Raw genomic sequence first — 18150 nt, 5'->3', positions numbered from 1 at the left:
GCGAGACGAGGAGAGAAGCTAAGGGCGAGAAGAGAAAGAGAGAGAGAGAGAGAGAGAGAGAGAGAAAAAAAAAAAAGAGAGAGAGGAAGAAACGTAATTAAAACAAAAAATATCGATTGTGGTAAATGAAAAAAATAATAAACATTACAGAAACAAAAGAATTGATTATGCCACAAAAAAAAACACCCAATTATTAGAGAAACGTAAAAAAAATCAAACTATTAAACACTCAAATCTGATAAACTGATCAAGTAAACACAAATACAGAACGAATAAGACGGAATAAGAACACGACAGAGAAACATGGAGAACAGGATAACATGGAACAAACTGAGGCGACACACACACACACACACACACACACACACACACACACACACACTAATGGGTAACAGCTGAACACGAACGAGCGAGGTGCTGGAAGAGGAGGAGGCGGCGGAGGCAGTGGGTAGTGGTAGGGACAGAGGAGGTGGGTGGCGGGAGGAGGGCTGTGGGCGGGCGGGCGGGAGGGCGGTAGAGCAGCGTGTTTGGGCGCGTGGCGGATGGGAGATAAGGAGAGCTAACAGTCGCGCCTTATCTCAAGCACCCGCCCCAGGAACTACACTGAGCCTTACTGATAACACCGCTGATAACACTCCCTCCTGCTGACAAGACACGGGGACTTACTGCTGCCCGGAGAATAGCTTTTGTTCTCCGTTGTCTCCCGCTGCCTCCGCCCTGCTGGAAGACGCAACTCTCTGATAAGCCAGAAAGCGTACCATGACGTGACTGCCTCCTCCTGGTACATCCCGAACTCCTGCGGCAGCTGCGGGAGAGATACTGTGCAGTCACGTCCTTGTTCGCTTGATAGGCCGATGTGAGCTTGTGGATGTGATAGAAAGGTCGATAAAATAATAAATTGACTTTATGATTGCTGTGATAAAGGATCTGATAGGAAACCATGAAAGGAGTAAGTTAGAAAAGTTTTTTTTTTTATATAGAATAACTAGAATTGCACTTTCACTGGTAAAATACTGATTATGTTTTAGTTACTTAGGATGAGTGAATAAATGTTTCAAATGCAGGTTTTTATGGTTGTTTGTTTATTTTTATATTTTGTTGGCGGGGGGGAGGGGGGAAGATTTTGCATGTGACTTGGTGCCTCTGGGAATTTCTGGTCTTACGTACGTGGGGTTTGATAATTATTACTGTAGGTTTGCAAATTACTGAAGAAACGTCGTACTTGGAAACTTGATATTGGCGAATGATGAGAAAACTGTTATGTATTCCGTTATAACAATGATGATTATGATTACAGCAGCAACAACAACGACAAACAATAATGATAATAATAATAATAGCACGTACCTTATTATGAGCATCACTATCACTTCTTTAATATAACCATTCATATTACCATAGTCACCATCATCATTATCATCACCACCACCACTACCAGCCATCTTTTCCTCTTTTTCCTTACCAGCATCACCATCATGACAACACTTCATCTTCATCATCACCAGCATCACCATCTTCATTATCCTTCATCATCATCACTATCATATTGTAGATAACGTGGAGGAGGAGGAGGAGGAGGAGGAGGAGATGATGACATTAGCATTGTAACAAAGACAGAGAGAGAGAGAGAGAGAGAGAGAGAGAGAGAGAGAGAGAGAGAGAGAGAGAGAGAGAGAGTGGGGGGGAGGAGTGCGACAAAGGCGAGGCGGAGGCAAGAGGTACTCCTATACTTGTAAGAGGAGAGGGGCGGTGTGGGCGGGCTGTGGGCGGGGCGCGTCTGCTGCGGTGCCGTGTCGGGTGTCAGGTGCCACTTGCCTTCCTTCCTCCCTCCTCCTCCTCTCCCTTTGGCACCTGCGACCCTTGACCTGACCAAGGGGAACCTGACTCAATCTCGTGACCCAGGAGTGTGTGATGATGGATGACGTGTTAGCGACCTGTTAGTGACCTGTTAAGACCACAATCACTATCATCATCATCAGTAACAAAATAAAATAACAAAAGTCTGTTCGTTAACCTGTGGTTTGTTTATTCTCCTTCGCCCACTTGTTGTTTCCTCACCCTCGTCTTCCCCTTGTATACCTTCTCCTCCTCCTCCTCCTCCTCGTCCCCTTGTATTGGCATTCCCCTTCCCCTAGTTCGTAGTTTTGAGGGGAACCAGGAAATGGATGGCACTGTAGGTTCTGTGTGTGTGTGTGTGTGTGTGTGTGTGTGTGTGTGTGTGTGTGTGTGTGTGTGTGTGTGTGTGTGTGTGACGGACAGGTGGCGGATGATAGAAGCGTGGCGTGACAGAACTAGACGAGCGTAAGGAACAGGGAAAAGAAACACACACACACACACACACACACACACACGTGAACGTCAGTAGACGGTCATTGGTCACTGCCCCGCCTGTCAGCATTATCACGGACAGTCAGTTCACTTCCTGACCTTCCGGCTGACCTCTGGCATTTAAGTCTTGGCAGTAGGTGTAAAGATGCTTCATGGAGAGAGAGAGAGAGAGAGAGAGAGAGAGAGAGAGAGAGAGAGAGAGAGAGAGAGAGAGAGAGATTCGTGCATTAGTTTTTGTACATTTATTTTATGTTCTCATTTGTTGCTCTTTCTTTTTTTCTTTTTTGTTTGCTTCTTGGCTGAATCTTCTCTTTATATTACGATATTTATGCATCCAGAGGAAAAATCACCGTTATTATTGTTAGTAGTAGTAGTAGTAGTAGTAGTAGTAGTAGTAGTAGTAGTAATAGTAGTCATACATTAGTTAGGTTACGTTAGGTTAACTTTATGAGACGAAAAAAAGACAGACAAACACAAAAAAAAAAAGACAAAACATAAAGAAAACAGTACTTATTAACATTCCATATCACCCACAAACATCTCGACTAGACTCTAAACACGATCACTTACAGAACATCACTCTGAATACGAACCCAAAGAAGACACGTCTACTTTCACACCTTGGACATCCTTTCATTACCTAGCGTTGTTGATGGACTTGTTATTGACTGGGGTTTGGAAGCACGTGTCAAGGCGAGGAGGAAGTGCGTGCGCGTGAAAGTGGCGGGGCAGGGAAGGGAAGGGAAAGGGGAAAGTGTAGGGTAGGGAAGGGAAAGGAAGGGAGGGGAAGGGATGGAGAATGCCTGCGTGGAGTGTGGTTGATGTGTTCTGTATGGGAAAGACACCACCTGACTACGGAATGCATTGGCAATCATGTGTGTGTGTGTGTGTGTGTGTGTGTGTGTGTGTGTGTGTGTGTGTGTGTGAGGGGTGTTTTATATTGGTATTGATTTTGATTTTGTGTAGAGTAAAACAAAATCGTGATGCTTCTCTCGTTCGTTCGTTCGTTTGTGTGTGTCTGTGTGTGTGTGTGTGTGTGTGTGTGTGTGTGTGTGTGTTTGGTGTTGTGTGTTTTGTAATGAAAGCGAATCAGCAAATCAGCGAACATCAAATTAAACGGAAAAACACAAACGCATTTAGTAACACACACACACACACACACACACACACACACACGTACATCAGAGCAGCAAATCCCCTCATAAATGGACACAAATCAAACTCTCATTACACACACACACACACACACACACACAAACACACACACACACACACACACACACATTTTGTCGACCTCATGCTACAGTCCCCTCCCCCTCCCATTTCCTCCCCTCTCACTCCCCTCTAACTCCCCTTCCTTCGCTCTCCCTTCAACTATTTCCACCCCTCTCCTCACCTCTCTCTCCCTCTAAACTACCTCTACCACCACTCTCTCTCTCTCTCTCTCTCTCTCTCTCTCTCTCTCTCTCTCTCTCTCTCTCTCTCTCTCTCTCTCTGCCTGCCTACCCTCTGTAAAAGATCACTTGGGGGTCAGGCTGTATCACATAACACATTCGAGGGGCGTAGATAAGGGGGAGGAGGAGGACGAGGAAGAGGAGGAGGGAGACGTGCGTGTAAGAAGAATAAACAGGAGATACAGTTACAAAGGGACATAATGACTACGTTTAAAGCATAGGATAAACTTAGACATGGAGAGAGAAAAGAAACGGAGGCAAAGATTAACCAAGAGAAAAAAAAAAAAAAAGAGTAACGAACGAGAAACGGGGGAAAAAAATGGCAAAGAAAGAAGGCAGACGAGGAAAAGAGAGGAACAAAGATCAACCAATAAAAAAAACAATAATGAACAAGAGAAAACAGAGAAAAAAATGGTAAAATAAAAGGACACATGACAGAAGAGGAGGGGCGTGAGGCGTAGGACGTACAGAGGTGAGGATAGCAGCGTGGTGTGGGCTACGGGTTATGACTAGTAATGAGAGGTCGAGCGTCACACGATACCCAGCACGTGAACACAAGGAAGGTAGAGGGAGAGAAGAGACCAGCAAAGAGACAAGGCACAAAGGAGCGCGGCCCGAGGAACAACACAATGGGCTAGATGACACGTGAATGGGAGTCCCGCGCTGGTGAATGGACCGCGGCACCCACCACCGTGAATGGCCCCATGTGACGAGTGAAAGGATAAATAAATATGCAAGAAGTGGCACGGAAAGGCGAGATGTGGTGTGTGTGTGTGTGTGTGTGTGTGTGTGTGGGGAGGGGAGGGGAGGGGGCGAAATCACTCGTTATTATTTTTTTTTCTTTTATGTAGTATGTTCAGTTCTATGCTTATCCTCTGTCTGTCATCCCTCTCTCTCTCTCTCTCTCTCTCTCTCTCTCTCTCTCTCTCTCTCTCTCTCTCTCTCTCTCTCTCTCTCTCTCTCTCTCTCTCTCTCTCTCTCTCAACTTTTACTAGCTTTTCCTAGGTACTTAACCCTTGATTACCTAATGAAACCATAGAACATGTGTTTAAAACTACCCATGCTTCCTTATGAAATTACAACTACACAACATGTTCGGCAGTCTTCAAATTCTCCCACAATCATTATTAATTTCACCTTCCCTTAGGACCGCCACGTCCTGTCAAACCACCGAACACCACAAATGACTTAGGTTGTTCAGTAATGCATATGAATAACGCCCTTTGAAAAGACTCCAGTTTGAGATGATAATGGAGCACAACAGGCGATAGAGTAGCACAGTGAAATGAGAAAGCTAACTGAACTGTCTTTTGTGGAAGTAAACTGCATGAATGGCTTCTGACTGACTACGTGTACTACTGTTACTACTACTTCCTCGTGGACTGCTGTTTAATACATCCACGTGGCAAACGATACAGTAACACAACAGAATAAAAAAGCAAACTGTACTGTCTTTATTTTTAAATATTGCACGAATGACTGACGTGTACTACTATTACTACCTCTCCTCTGTGGACTGTTGCACATGTATTCCATAGTTTGAGGCTGCTAAGCTACATATCCGCTATTTTTTTTTTTTTTCCCGTGCTAATTAAAAGCGGGAGGTCAAAGGAAATCAGGAGAGGACCGCAACGGATTCCCGTGAAAATTGGCGCATTGTTTTTTTTTTTTTTTTTTTCCTTGAATGAGAGTGCTTACTGTAACTGTCGTCTCTTTCCCAGTGTTTTGTTATCTGGGTAACAGTAAACATGCACTGTGGTTTCAGAGTAGAAGGATTACTAAGAGAAATAAGTGGAAAGGAAAAGGGAAATGTTTGTTATCTGCAGTGAAATTATAATATAAATGTTGATTATAAGGACACCGATAAATGTGACTTCTGCATGGTGTCGGGCATGCATAGTGGCTTGGAATAGGCGGGTAACTGGGAGAGATAAGTGGTAGGGAAATGGGGAAATGTTTGTTTTCTGCTGTGGAGTTAGTTATATATGTTGATGATCATTAGAAGGAGGATAACTCAAGACTATTTTAATTATAACAATAATTTTGGATCAGAAAATAGACGGGAAACTTAGACAAGTGGAAGAAAAGCGAGGTTTATTTTCCGCAGTAAAATGATAAAGGCTAACTATCATAAGAAGTATAATCAAGACTACTAGCAAGAATTATTTACCACAGAATAGGCGGACAACTTAGATAAGTGGAAAAAAAAAAGTTTATTTGCTGTGATGGAATCCTGAACACTAATGATCATAAGGAGGTTAACTACTCCTATCAATATTCTTATCTTACCACTTTGTTCTTTCCTTCCCATGGACTTCCTGACAGTACCTTGACCCAAAATCACGTTCCACTGAATTTTGCTTTCACTGCGACTTCAAACAACGAATAACACCTTCAGAATACTACGATATAACCTTGATTCAGTCCAACACGAGGTCACGCCAGCGGTCGATCCTGCACCAGGCGATTCCTTAGGAGGTGGCCGAGGAAAAAAGCTGAGAAGGGAATGCAATATCGCAGCCTTGCTCAGATTCCTCCGTGATGTGTTTTATTCCCGGCTGCGTCTCAGCACTGACTGGCCTTCAAAGTATGACGGTGATTGGCGATTTATTGAGATGCTACGGATTAAAGAATTATATGACCATGTGTGTGTGTGTGTGTGTGTGTGTGTGTGTGTTATACCTGCTGTGTTGTTCAATTTGTGTCTAAAAATTACAACAATATCATTAAGCGTCATAACAAGAAAAAAAAAATTTATTCCTTATCTGTCTGTCTGTCTGTGATATATCTGTTATGTTTATCAGTTTCTATTTCCTAACTTTCAACAAAATATAAAATATCGGTTTAGCTTGACCAGGAAATACAACCAACATATTAATGAACAGCACAATAGGGATAAATCTTTTGTTCCTTATCTGCTTGTCTGTCTGCCTGTCTGCGCTATTCCTCTTACGTTAATTGCTTTCTATATCGAGTTTTCAACAAATTATTATGCACGACGACTAACAGTAGTATTAATGAACACCATAATAGGGATGATGTCTTTGTGCCATATCTCTGTCTGACCATCTGTCTGTCTGCACTTCCATCTGCTACGTTAATCGGTTTCTATGTCTAACCTTTAACAAGATATTAGTTTACATTTGCCAGGAAATATAACTAACACAAATGACAATAATAGAAATAAATCTTTTGCATTCTATCTGCCTGCCTGTCTGTCTGTCTGTCTGTCTGTCTGTCTCTGTCTGTCTGTCTGTCTACACTTCACCTGTAACGTTAATCGGTATCGCTGTCTGTCCTGCTTACATTTACTAGGAAAACACAACCAACTCTAATACTACCGAACACCACAGCAGGAGGGAAATATATTTGCACCTTATCTGTCTGTCGTCTTAATATTCCTTAACTGTATTTTGAAATCACGTCCATCCTCTTACTCACTTGGGTGTGTTCCCTGCCTCTCTGCAGCACATCCTCGCGGTATCACGCCATGCACGTCGCGTGAAGCAATACATGATTGACGCAACGATAAGCGATAAACGATAACACCCTTGGTCACTTTATTTCACACCGATTGATTCACGCAAGAAAATTATAAAGGTGATGATGATGATGATGATGGTACAATAGTAGTAGTGGTAGTGGTGATGGTGGTGGTGGTAGTAGTTGTAGTAGTAGCAGTATTAGTAGTACCTGTAGTAGTAGTAGTAGTAGTAGTAGTAGTAGTAGTAGTAGTAGTAGTAGTAGTAATGATGATAATAATGATAAAAGAAAAGAAGAAAATAAATATGGAAAAGAAAACAAGAAAAGAGAGAAACAATATAAGAAGAAAACAAGTAAACATGATATGAAAAACAAGAAAAGAAGAAAAAAAGAAATAAGGAAAAAGAAAACAAAAATTAACAAAAAAAATAACAAGAAAAGTACAAGAAAAATAACAACAACACCTCAATCACACCAAACCACGAAAGAAACGATTCAAGACCAGACCGGACTAGAACACCCCAGACCAGTCCACCACGCAACACTCTGCTCGCATCTGAGGAACCCCGTGCAGCCAACATGCCGCTTCTTGACGGGCCTCGGCGAAGTGCTCCGGGAATACTGCATAGCTTGGCGGGGATTAAGCTGGCGAGTGAAGGCTTGGGGCTGAGCGGTGACCTGGTGAGAGTTCTCTATACAGCAGCATTTGTGTGTAATTACGACTCTGTACGTACGAAGTGTGTGACATACGATTCTCTGAGCCAAAGCTGCCATCTACTACCTCTGACCTCACGAGCTGATTGATAATGGCAACCCAAATTCGTGCATAAATAAAAGTAGTGTCAATATTTACGTTGCGACATTAGGGAGGAAGGGAAAAATGTAAGGGGTTGTGTTAGGATATACGAGTGATTAGTGTTAGAACTGGCGGTATTGTGAATAAGAAAAATGCCAACCCAGATACGTAAATAAATAAGAATAGTATCAGTATTTGCATTGCGATATTAGGAAGGAAAGAAAAAAAAATGTTTTACAATGATTACTGTTAGAAAGAAAAAAAAAATGTGTTACAATGATTACTGTTAGAATCTGAGTAGAGACAGGCAGACAGACAGACAGACGGACAGACACAGAGACAGGCAAACTGACTGACAGACAGACAGAGAGCGATGATAAGTGTTAGTATTTGAGTTACTTTACTGGAAATGGGAAAAGATTGGATTGGGTTAGGTATAGGAGAGAGAGAGAGAGAGAGAGAGAGAGAGAGAGAGGGAATGGAACTAAGAAGATCAAAGCCAGCCAAAGTGGGACAGAATGGACCATACATAGAACCATAGAGCCAAAAGCTACTCCACAGCTCTGCCTATGAGAAGCGGCCACCGTCTGAAGGCTGGACCAAGTGAGTGTGTTCCTCGGGTCTCGTCTCTCACTTCCCGGTGTCTTAACCCTTTCACTGCGTTATGCAACACTTTATACGACTAGAAGTATAGAGTCTTTATAGGCATCTACAAGAAAGAATGGGATAAAAAGAGGATATTTTGCAGTTTTTAATCAATGTAATGTGTGAACGTGACTATAGAGGAAAAAGTGTCCCAAAGGAGTTAAGTATTAAGGAAAGATGTACCAAATAGTAGTGAAAGGGTTAAGTCGACCACTTTTAACAGGCTGCAACGGAGGTTAGGGTTTTTTTTGCATAGGTGTTTTTAAGATGCTGGTAATGATTTAACAAGGATTGTATATAGTTAATCAGAAATACGCTTATAAAAGAATTACTTTTATCATCTCTGGTCTTGAAAATGTTCTTAGGTGAGAATTTTGTGTTTAAAAATAATGACAGAAGAAGAAAAAGATAGAAACATGCAACTTAAGCCTTCGAGAGAGAGAGAGAGAGAGAGAGAGAGAGAGAGAGAGAGAGAGAGAGAGAGAGAGAGAGAGAGAGAGAGAGCCACTTTACCAATCTTCCTATCTTTTGACTCCCCTTCCTTTCTCTTCCCTTCCTATCATCTCCCCGTCCGTCTCTCATTCACACCCCTGTACTTTCCTCCTCTGACTCCCAGCACTTCTTCTTCCTGTACATCTTGTCCACCTGCTGCCGTCAGTTCAGATAGCACGTGTGTGGTAATAACTCTAACGCTGATGAATGATATGAATTACGTTAGGTTTCTGTTAAGTAGATAAATTCCTGCCCGCTGTTAATCATTAGTTAGAGAAGAATATAACTATACGAAAGCTACAGTTAATAATGGTATATGTAAGTTCATTATAAATGGTAAAGTGGATAAAGGAAGGAAAATATAGAATTGTAAAGACTACTAAGCGAATTTATAAAGCTTTGGTTGTCGTTATGATATTCAGATATAATAATTGTTTATGTGATTATGATTCAGTAGTTTAATTAGTTGGCATAGTTTGAGATACATTGAGCTATGTTATTATGTGTTAAAATATTGTGTTATAATTATGTGGGTAGCGTATTCAGCTCTTTTACTTGACTGTGTGTGTGTGTGTGTGTGTGTGTGTGTGTGTGTGTGTGTGTGTGTGTGTGTGTGTGTGTTAAAGTTGATTAAAAAGTTGATTTCAGATACACTGGGGTTTGATATTATGCAAAAATTGTATCTTATTTATGTGGTCAGTAGATTGAGCCGTTATTCTTCACTTGTCTGTTACTGCGTCTAAAAATTGTATGTTGTAATTAGATTTAGATTTAGCCCTTAACTTAACTGTGGGTGAGTGTTAAAGTAAAGTAGATTAAACAGCTAGCATAGTTTCACGTACCCTGAGCTTTGTTGTTCCTGTGTACCGTATGTTATGACTTACACTTCCTTGATCCCCTTCGCTTAACTGTTATATGTAAAAATTAACTAATACCTGAATTTGATTACTATGATACTGTGCCAAATTAAATCGTACTATGTGGTCATTAGATTTACTTGCTCTACTTGACTTCACTGTGTGGGTGTAGGTGTAGGTGTTACAGTTGGGGACATGTCATAGGTACACATTACCGTAGCGCTCGTCTCCGCCTCAGTGTGAGTGTTGGGAAAAACCGAGAGTTTATCAAGCAGACTTCCCAAACACCGTCCACCGTTTTCATTCCCTGCGTTTCCTTTCACCGTATTATAACGTCATTTTCCTCATTGTCTCCCAACACCACCACCACGACAACCACCGCCACCATTCTCTCTCTCTCTCTCTCTCTCTCTCTCTCTCTCTCTCTCTCTCTCTCTCTCTCTCTCTCTCTCTCTCTGGTTTTCTTGACTTTCCTCTCTCCTTCAGTCGAAAAATGTCTTTCTAACATAAGAATACAATAAAAAATAGTATTCTGAGACACTACTCTCTCTCTCTCTCTCTCTCTCTCTCTCTCTCTCTCTCTCTCTCTCTCTCTCTCTCTCTCTCTCTCTCTCTCTCTCTCTCTCTCTCTCGCCTCATTCTCTGCTTCTCCTCCTGCCTCCTTTCCACACCCACCCCCCTCTCTCTCTCTCCAGACCGAGCCATTGAGCGAGCCAGGGTTTCTCGATTAATGTAATAGCTGGGCTCCTTAATCCCGCCTGAAGACCACTGACGCCCGGCCGCTGGCGAGGCTTGGGCTTAATGTAAGACACGATTAGCCTGGAGAGGGAGAGAGGGAGTGGGAGGATGGGGGTGGATAGGGGTGGATGGACAGGCCAGCAGGGATTGAAGAGAGAGAGAGAGAGAGAGAGAGACAGACAGACAGACATGCGGATAGATATAGGACAGAAAGACACACAGACAGACGGGAATGGAGAAACAGAGACAATGAAAGACACAGATACAGACAGACAGACATACAGAGCAACATTTAAACAAAGAGATATTCAGATAAGATAAGTGAACATATCTCTATGTTAAATACGATTGCCATAAGTTTCCTTCATAACTGATAAGTGTAAATAAAACCCACTACGCAAGTTTTTTCCTGTTTTTTTTTATTTGTTTGTCAGATATTTAGTGCCTGAAATAGAAACATGACACCCTTTAATTCTCTCTCTCTCTCTCTCTCTCTCTCTCTCTCTCTCTCTCTCTCTCTCTCTCTCTCTCTCTCTCTCTCTCTCTCTCTCTCTCTCTCTCTCTCTCTCTCTCTCTCTCTCTCTCTCTCTCTCTCTAATTATCCCTTCCCCCTCACCTTCCCTATTCCTCCTTTCTCTTTAGCCTTCCGTCTCATCATCATTATCACTATCATCTTCAATCAGTCTCTCCCCTTTTCTCCTTTCTGTTTATCGCCCCTTGCGCCTCACACCCGTCTTCCTCTCTCTCTCTCTCTCTCTCTCTCTCTCTCTCTCTCTCTCTCTCTCTCTCTCTCTCTCTCTCTCTCTCTCTCTTGCGCCCCTCCCTCCCTTCCTTTCATCACCATATGGGTTAATTATCGCTATGTATCTATCTGTAGCCGTCTGATCCGCTCACAGGTCGCCTCCCGTTTTTTGTTTCCCTCTCTCAGCTTCCCTTGTTGCTCTTTTGTTTCTCCCAATGTACCTTTTTTTTTTTTTTTGTATCTTTCCCATGTTAATTGTTGGTGTGTTTGTTCGCTTTATTCACTCATCTCCCGCCTGCCTCTCCCGTGCTGATGCTAAGGGTGATGCTGTGTCAGTGTGTGTCTGTTTTGTCTCTCTTCCTACCTCCTGCTCTTATTTCATCTTTTGTTTGGTAGAGGGGAGGGTTCAGGACGTGGTGGGAATGTGTGTGTGTGTGTGTGTCCTTAACTTACTTTATCTTGTGTGTGTGTGTGTGTGTGTGTGTGTCCTTACTTACTTTATCTTGTGTGTGTGTGTGTGTGTGTGTGCGTGTGTGTGTATGTTGACCTAATTGTCTGCAGCTTTCTGGATATGAATCAGTCTTACATTGGTTTGGTTTCATATCTATATTTTTTTTCCCCTCCTAAGTTTTATTGTGTGCTTTTAAATGTTCACTGTTTGTATTATCACCTCCTCTTATACGACTTTCTAGTGTTGTTTTTCATTGGTATTTAAGTTTTTTTTTTTCTCCTTCATGTTTTAGATAACATTCATTCTTCACTGGTTTGTGGTAATCGTTAATTCTTTTTCTCAGCCATTCCTCTTTCACCCTCTCATCACAATCTCCTTTTGTCTCTAATCATTATAGGTATTATCAGTTCTTTCCCTTCTTACAATGCGGACATCTTAACTTATCTAATCTTTCTTTATAGCTGTGTGTGTGTGTGTGTGTGTGTGTGTGTGTGTGTAATAGCAGGTGGGAACATTCATTCAACACAATAGTTTCAGGCAAGACAGTTTGGTTTATTCACCGGAGCTCAAGTCTTGGTGCTAAGCTTCTCCCAGAGCGTGGAGGTGACTGTTGCCGTCTGCTCCTCCTGCCAGCTGACTGAGAGAGTGAAGGATGGCGTGGTTGTGTCTGTCTATCAGTATCTCGCCTTCACCATGACTGCGTGAATGAGCATCGATATGAAATGAGTCGAAGAAGTGATAAAACAAGTCTCCTCTCTGGTCTTGCTTCTTTCTATCACCTTACAAGAGACCCTCGCTCTGTCATCATCGCCACCTCTCCTCTCACACGGCTCAGCTCCTTCCCTGGGACCAACACACAGGTCTTATAATAGGATTCCCTGCCAGCTCTCTTATTATTATTACAGGACAGCCGCTGATGTTGCCTCATTGCCCAAGGTTCACAGTATTAATGCGCTCTAATGTTGCCTGGCGTGGTGGAAATATTACTTTGTATGTGACTTTGTTGTCTGTCTGCGGTGAGGGGTTGGCAGGGTGGTTGTCTAGGAGGGGCGGAGGAATATGTGACAAGCGCTGGTCTGGGCTGGTCTGGCGGCGTGTGTCAACGTAGCATCCTCGTGTCCAGGATTTGTGTTCCCCAGAGAGGCGGTGGGCGTCTGGGAGAATGCATTTTGTAGTCTCTGTTTACGATTTGCATATGAATTGTCGCCATTTGGACGCAAGTCGAGTATTTCGCTATTACTGTCAGTAATTTGGACAGCTTCAGGCCGCAGTGTTGTGATGAGAACATTTTAAAAAGTTTTGGTGATTTCTTTTTATTCCTTGATATACTTCACGACAACAGATGCTTTGTCTTGTGACTCGCGCAATGTTTGATGCTGGAAGGTGTTATTGTACTGACTTACGTTATGAAAGCTTATGTCTGTGTCTGTCTGAGAGAGCGAGAGAGAGAGAGAGAGAGAGAGAGAGAGAGAGAGAGAGAGAGAGAGAGAGAGAGAGAGAGAGAGGAGGGAGGGTGGGGATAAGACTGTGCCGGGGAAGTAACCTGTTCCACCTTTTCGTTGGCCAGTCTTCAGATCGGTTCAGCCAAGGCGGCGGAGTCCCCAGGGCGTCCCACTGCCCCGTCTTGTCTTACGCTTCTTAACCTGATCTGCCTAATTAATTTCCACCCTTTTGCTCCCCCTCGCCTTGCAAGATGATCAGCTGGAGGTGGATCTTGGAGGAAATTGAGTGAAGCCTTAGCGAGGGTGCGGGTGAGCGAAGCCCAGAGGGAAGGTGGGCGCCAGGTGGGCCAGCATCACACACCGCCAGCACGCGGCGCCGATGCCCTCTCCCGCACGCGCCCGACGTTGCCACCTCTGCCTCACCCACTGCTTCATACTTTTCTGTCTTATTTCCCCTCAGTTATTTGCCTGTACCTAAACATCTAGAGGTTCAGTAGCGTATAAAAATGGGCGGTGGGGAGTGTGCGGGACGTGGGTGTGAGGCGGTGGTAGCGGAGAATCTTGGGTGCTTGAGGCAGAGGGGAAGGCTGCGATCAGGCTGCTGGGACGCTGGCGATCGTTTGGGCAGCGGAGCGTGGCGCGCCCGAGCCCGGGAGGCACGACGCCCGCCCTTAGCGTACCCTGACCTCCTCCTCCTTCTCCTCCTCCTCCTCCTCCTCCTCCTCCTCCTCCTCCTCCTCCTCCTCCTCACAACAACCACCTCCCCTCCAGCCCACATAACCTCACCTCATCTCACCACCTCACCTCAGCTCCTCGCCTTCATCTCGCCTCGTCCTCACCGCTCCTCGCATTCCAGAAGAGCCTTGCTGGAACCTTGGCTGGAACATAAACTGGAATCAAGACGCACGTGTACAGGGAACAGACTTGCAAATAACTCAGGCGGTGTGGGAGGCGCGAGACTGTGCTGCCGCTGTTGAATCGCTCCGACCACCAAGACACGGCATCCCTGCGTCCACGCCTCTGGAAATACAAAACATTTTCACGGTCTAATCGAGTGTTTTCTCTCCCACTCCCTCCTGTAGTAACTCTTCCTTGCCTCATGTATCGCTTCTGGATTACAGGAATACGAGAAACTTACCAAATTGTCTATCTTTTTCTCTCCCTCATCTCTGGTGTAGTGGCTAGCGGCCTGACTCACGGATGCACGGGTCTTGGTTTGATTCCAAGGCAAGGACGGCACACAGGGCGGGCAGCTGTTCATCCTCTCCTGTGGCTTGATCGATAACTGGGTACTACTTGAGAGAACACGGAGGGGACCTGGGGAACGTCAGGGAAGCCGGGGAAGTTAAAGTCATTATTCGAGCGTCATATTCTGCCCTGCCCTGCCTTTCAAGATAATGAAAATAATAAAAAGAAAAAGAACCACCACCTTGACCGTGAAAAGTCGAGCATGTAGAAGGTTTTAGGAGTGAAATTTCCTTCATACACATCTTAACGTATAAGAGGCAGAATTAAGTATATCCCATTTCGTTCCTATCATTTTTGACTCCAAGAAACCAATTTAGTCCACACAAATAACGTAGAGAAACTTTTTAACCACTATTTTCAATACTAAAACCTGAACTGACCTGAACTGACCTTTGCTCTAAGTAATAAGGCTGGAAATTAGCATTCCCTTAACTTTCCACTCAAAGGAAGCAACGTGAAGCACAAACGACCAACGGAAACATTTTTTTTTTTAACCGTACCTTCTAATACCAACTTGGACAGAAGGCACGGACAACAGAACCAAGGACAGAACCGAGTGCTTTGTGTCCTGTCCATTGCACCCTGAGATTCCAAGGGAGTAAATAGATGCACAAATAAATGAGTCACCTGATAACCACCACCACCACCACCACCACACGCCTCGCTCCTGTTTGTGTCTGGGTACATCTGTCCGTCTACACAACCCTGGTGGCCTCTCACACTCCCTCTCACACTCCCTCTCTCGCTCCCTCTCACTGGCAGGACGCTCTTCTCTCCTCTCTCTCTCTTCCCTGCTTGCCAGATCCCCTCCCCTTCAGATTTTTGTGGACTCAAAGATTGCACGCTCTCTCTCTCTCTCTCTCTCTCTCTCTCTCTCTCTCTCTCTCTCTCTCTCTCTCTCTCTCTCTCTCTCTCTCTCTCTCTCTCTCTCTCTCTCTCTCTCTCAAGGTCATTCACACTTAAATTACGTTCTATTATAAGCAGTGATAATATTATCATTTTTATGCCACAATTGTTTAATCATTAGCTTTATTTAATTTTTTTCCCTGTTTTTTTTTCCTATGCAGTGTGTAATGCATATGTTCCCATTGACACAGCAGAGAGAGAGAGAGAGAGAGAGAGAGAAAGAGAGAGAGAGAGAGAGAGAGAAAGGATGTTAAATTTTGTTCTCTCTAAGCTACAGAACTATTAAAAAAAAACTGTAGTGCAAAGCTATCTAAAAAAAAGTTATTGATCATTAAAGAAAAATATTTATGTAGGAGTGCAAGGGTTAAGGAAGCGTGACTGGCTGAAAAAAGTTTATCTATCAAGGCTTGTGTTGTCTTTGTACGTGTGAAGAAGGCTAGTCAAGGGGTAACAGGCTGGCAATCTCTCAAGGAGTGGCCCAGACAAAGCACCACACACTCATATTCATACTAATACACACCTCATTCACACTCTTAGCCTCGTTAGTCCCTGGTGGAAAGCCATCATCTCGTGGAAAATCCTGTTATCCTTTCATTGTAATCCTTTCACTGTAATTCTTTCCCTATAACCCTTTCACTGCTATATACAACAATTCACAACACTAGAAGCAATGTTTGGAATCTTTATAACCTCGCACAAGATAGAGAGGGATAAGAAAAGAGTACACTTTGCAATTTCTTGGCAGCACAATGTTTGGAAGTGGCTGTGGAACGAGAAAAGATGTCTCAGAGCGGCTGGTGATTTAAGAAAGTTGTGCCAAATAGCTGTGATTATCTTCATTCCTTTGTTCCTCCGAGGCGTTTAAGTTTTCGTGCCTCAAGAATAATGTGCAGAGAGACGGCTAGTCCTTCCTGGGTGTAGGGTGTCAGGGTATTACGTACACCCACTGAGAGAGACTTGGGTTACCGTACCTCTACACACACACACACACACACACACACACACACACACACACACACACAGACACACACCATGATACGTGAGATATATTTAATTATGTATGATTCATCTCTCATCGTAGCATTTCTCGTGACTTCTATGATTAGTTGGTGTTTCAGGGACTTAGTTAATTATATAAGGTGTGTGTGTGTGTGTGTGTGTGTGTGTGTGTGTGTGTGTGTGTGTGTGTGTGTGTGTGTGTGTGTGTGTGTGTGTTTGTGTGCGGGCGACCTTCCTCCTCCTCCTCCTTCTCCTTATCAAATTACAGCAAACATTTCTCCTCGTCACCTCCTCTTACTACACTTTCCTTACCTTTTTCTCTTCCTCTTTCTCGTCCTCTTCCTCCTCCCTCTCCACCTCCGTCTTCCTGTTCTTCCTCCTCCTCCTCCTCTCCCTTTTTAACCTTCGTCTCTTCCTCCCTGCCTCTTCCGCACTGTTAAAATATTATTCGTGTTTTCCATTTTTTATCACTCATACCTATCCACACACACACACACACACACACACACACACACACACACACACACACACACACACACACACACACACACACACACACACACACACACACATTCATCTCACATGCTTTTCTCTTTCCCTTCTTCACTCGTACTACTTCCTCACGTCCCTCTCTTTCTCTCTCCTCCCTCATTCTTTCCTCCCTCACGCCATTCTTCACCTGTCTCTTCTCTCCCACACATACCTGTGATCACGTGGACCACAATCTTGTCCTCTCCTGCTGTGTAAATACGAGCTAAGGTGCGATTTCCATATGCTTGTGATCTTTCGTCTGATGCGTCTTTGTTTTTCATTCCGTCTCTCTGTGCTCTAATGTTTTTCTAATATTCCTCTATTCACCTTTGCCCGTGTATGATGTATCGGCGACTGTTTGGAGGTGTATGGGTGGGACTTGCGTTCCTATCATTGTAGAAACCAAGAAAGCAATTCAGTGCACAAATAACCTAGAGAAACTTTTTAACCACTATTTTCAATACTAAAACATGAACTGTCGTAAGCGTGAAGGTAAGTCAGGGTTTCTGTTTTCTTCGTTAGTGTAAAGAAAATTAGCCAAGAGTAAACAGGTGCTCGTGACTGGAAAGGAATGGTGATGAAATGGCTGCTTAATTATCTTTTATTTTTTTTTTTTTTTCCTGGAATCAGATAGAAAGGGTAAGATTATTCCTGGTAGTGATTATGAGCTGGCTAACCGTTTAATGATGATAATGCTATAAGAACAGCAGCAACGACGATGTAACAACAACAACAAAAATATAATAACTCTATTTTCACCCGGAGGAATAGAGAGATAAACCTGAAAATCCTGGAAATATTGGGTACATATATACAGTAAACACACACACACACACACACACACACACACACACACACACACACACACACACACACACACACACACACACACACACACACACACACACACACATACAAAAAAAAAATCAAAACCATCAGTTAAATGTCACAGTTTAACCTTATAAAAACCTGAATCACATACACTGCATAAAAACTCACATAACCACAAACTAATTTTAGGTTATATAAGTTAGCCTC

The 18150-nt window shown here is 43.5% G+C and overlaps 1 protein-coding gene across 1 annotated transcript in view; it reads left to right on the top strand.

The window, feature by feature from the left end:
* LOC135109244 (homeobox protein prospero-like) overlaps window positions 1-18150 on the top strand; it is a 267558-nt gene that overhangs the window by 108967 nt on the left and 140441 nt on the right.

The sequence above is a fragment of the Scylla paramamosain genome, chromosome 18, assembly GCF_035594125.1.
Source record: "Scylla paramamosain isolate STU-SP2022 chromosome 18, ASM3559412v1, whole genome shotgun sequence".
Classification (NCBI taxonomy): domain Eukaryota; kingdom Metazoa; phylum Arthropoda; class Malacostraca; order Decapoda; family Portunidae; genus Scylla; species Scylla paramamosain.
The sequence above is the reverse complement of the archived record's forward strand: the minus strand, read 5'-3'. Positions and strand labels throughout refer to the sequence as shown.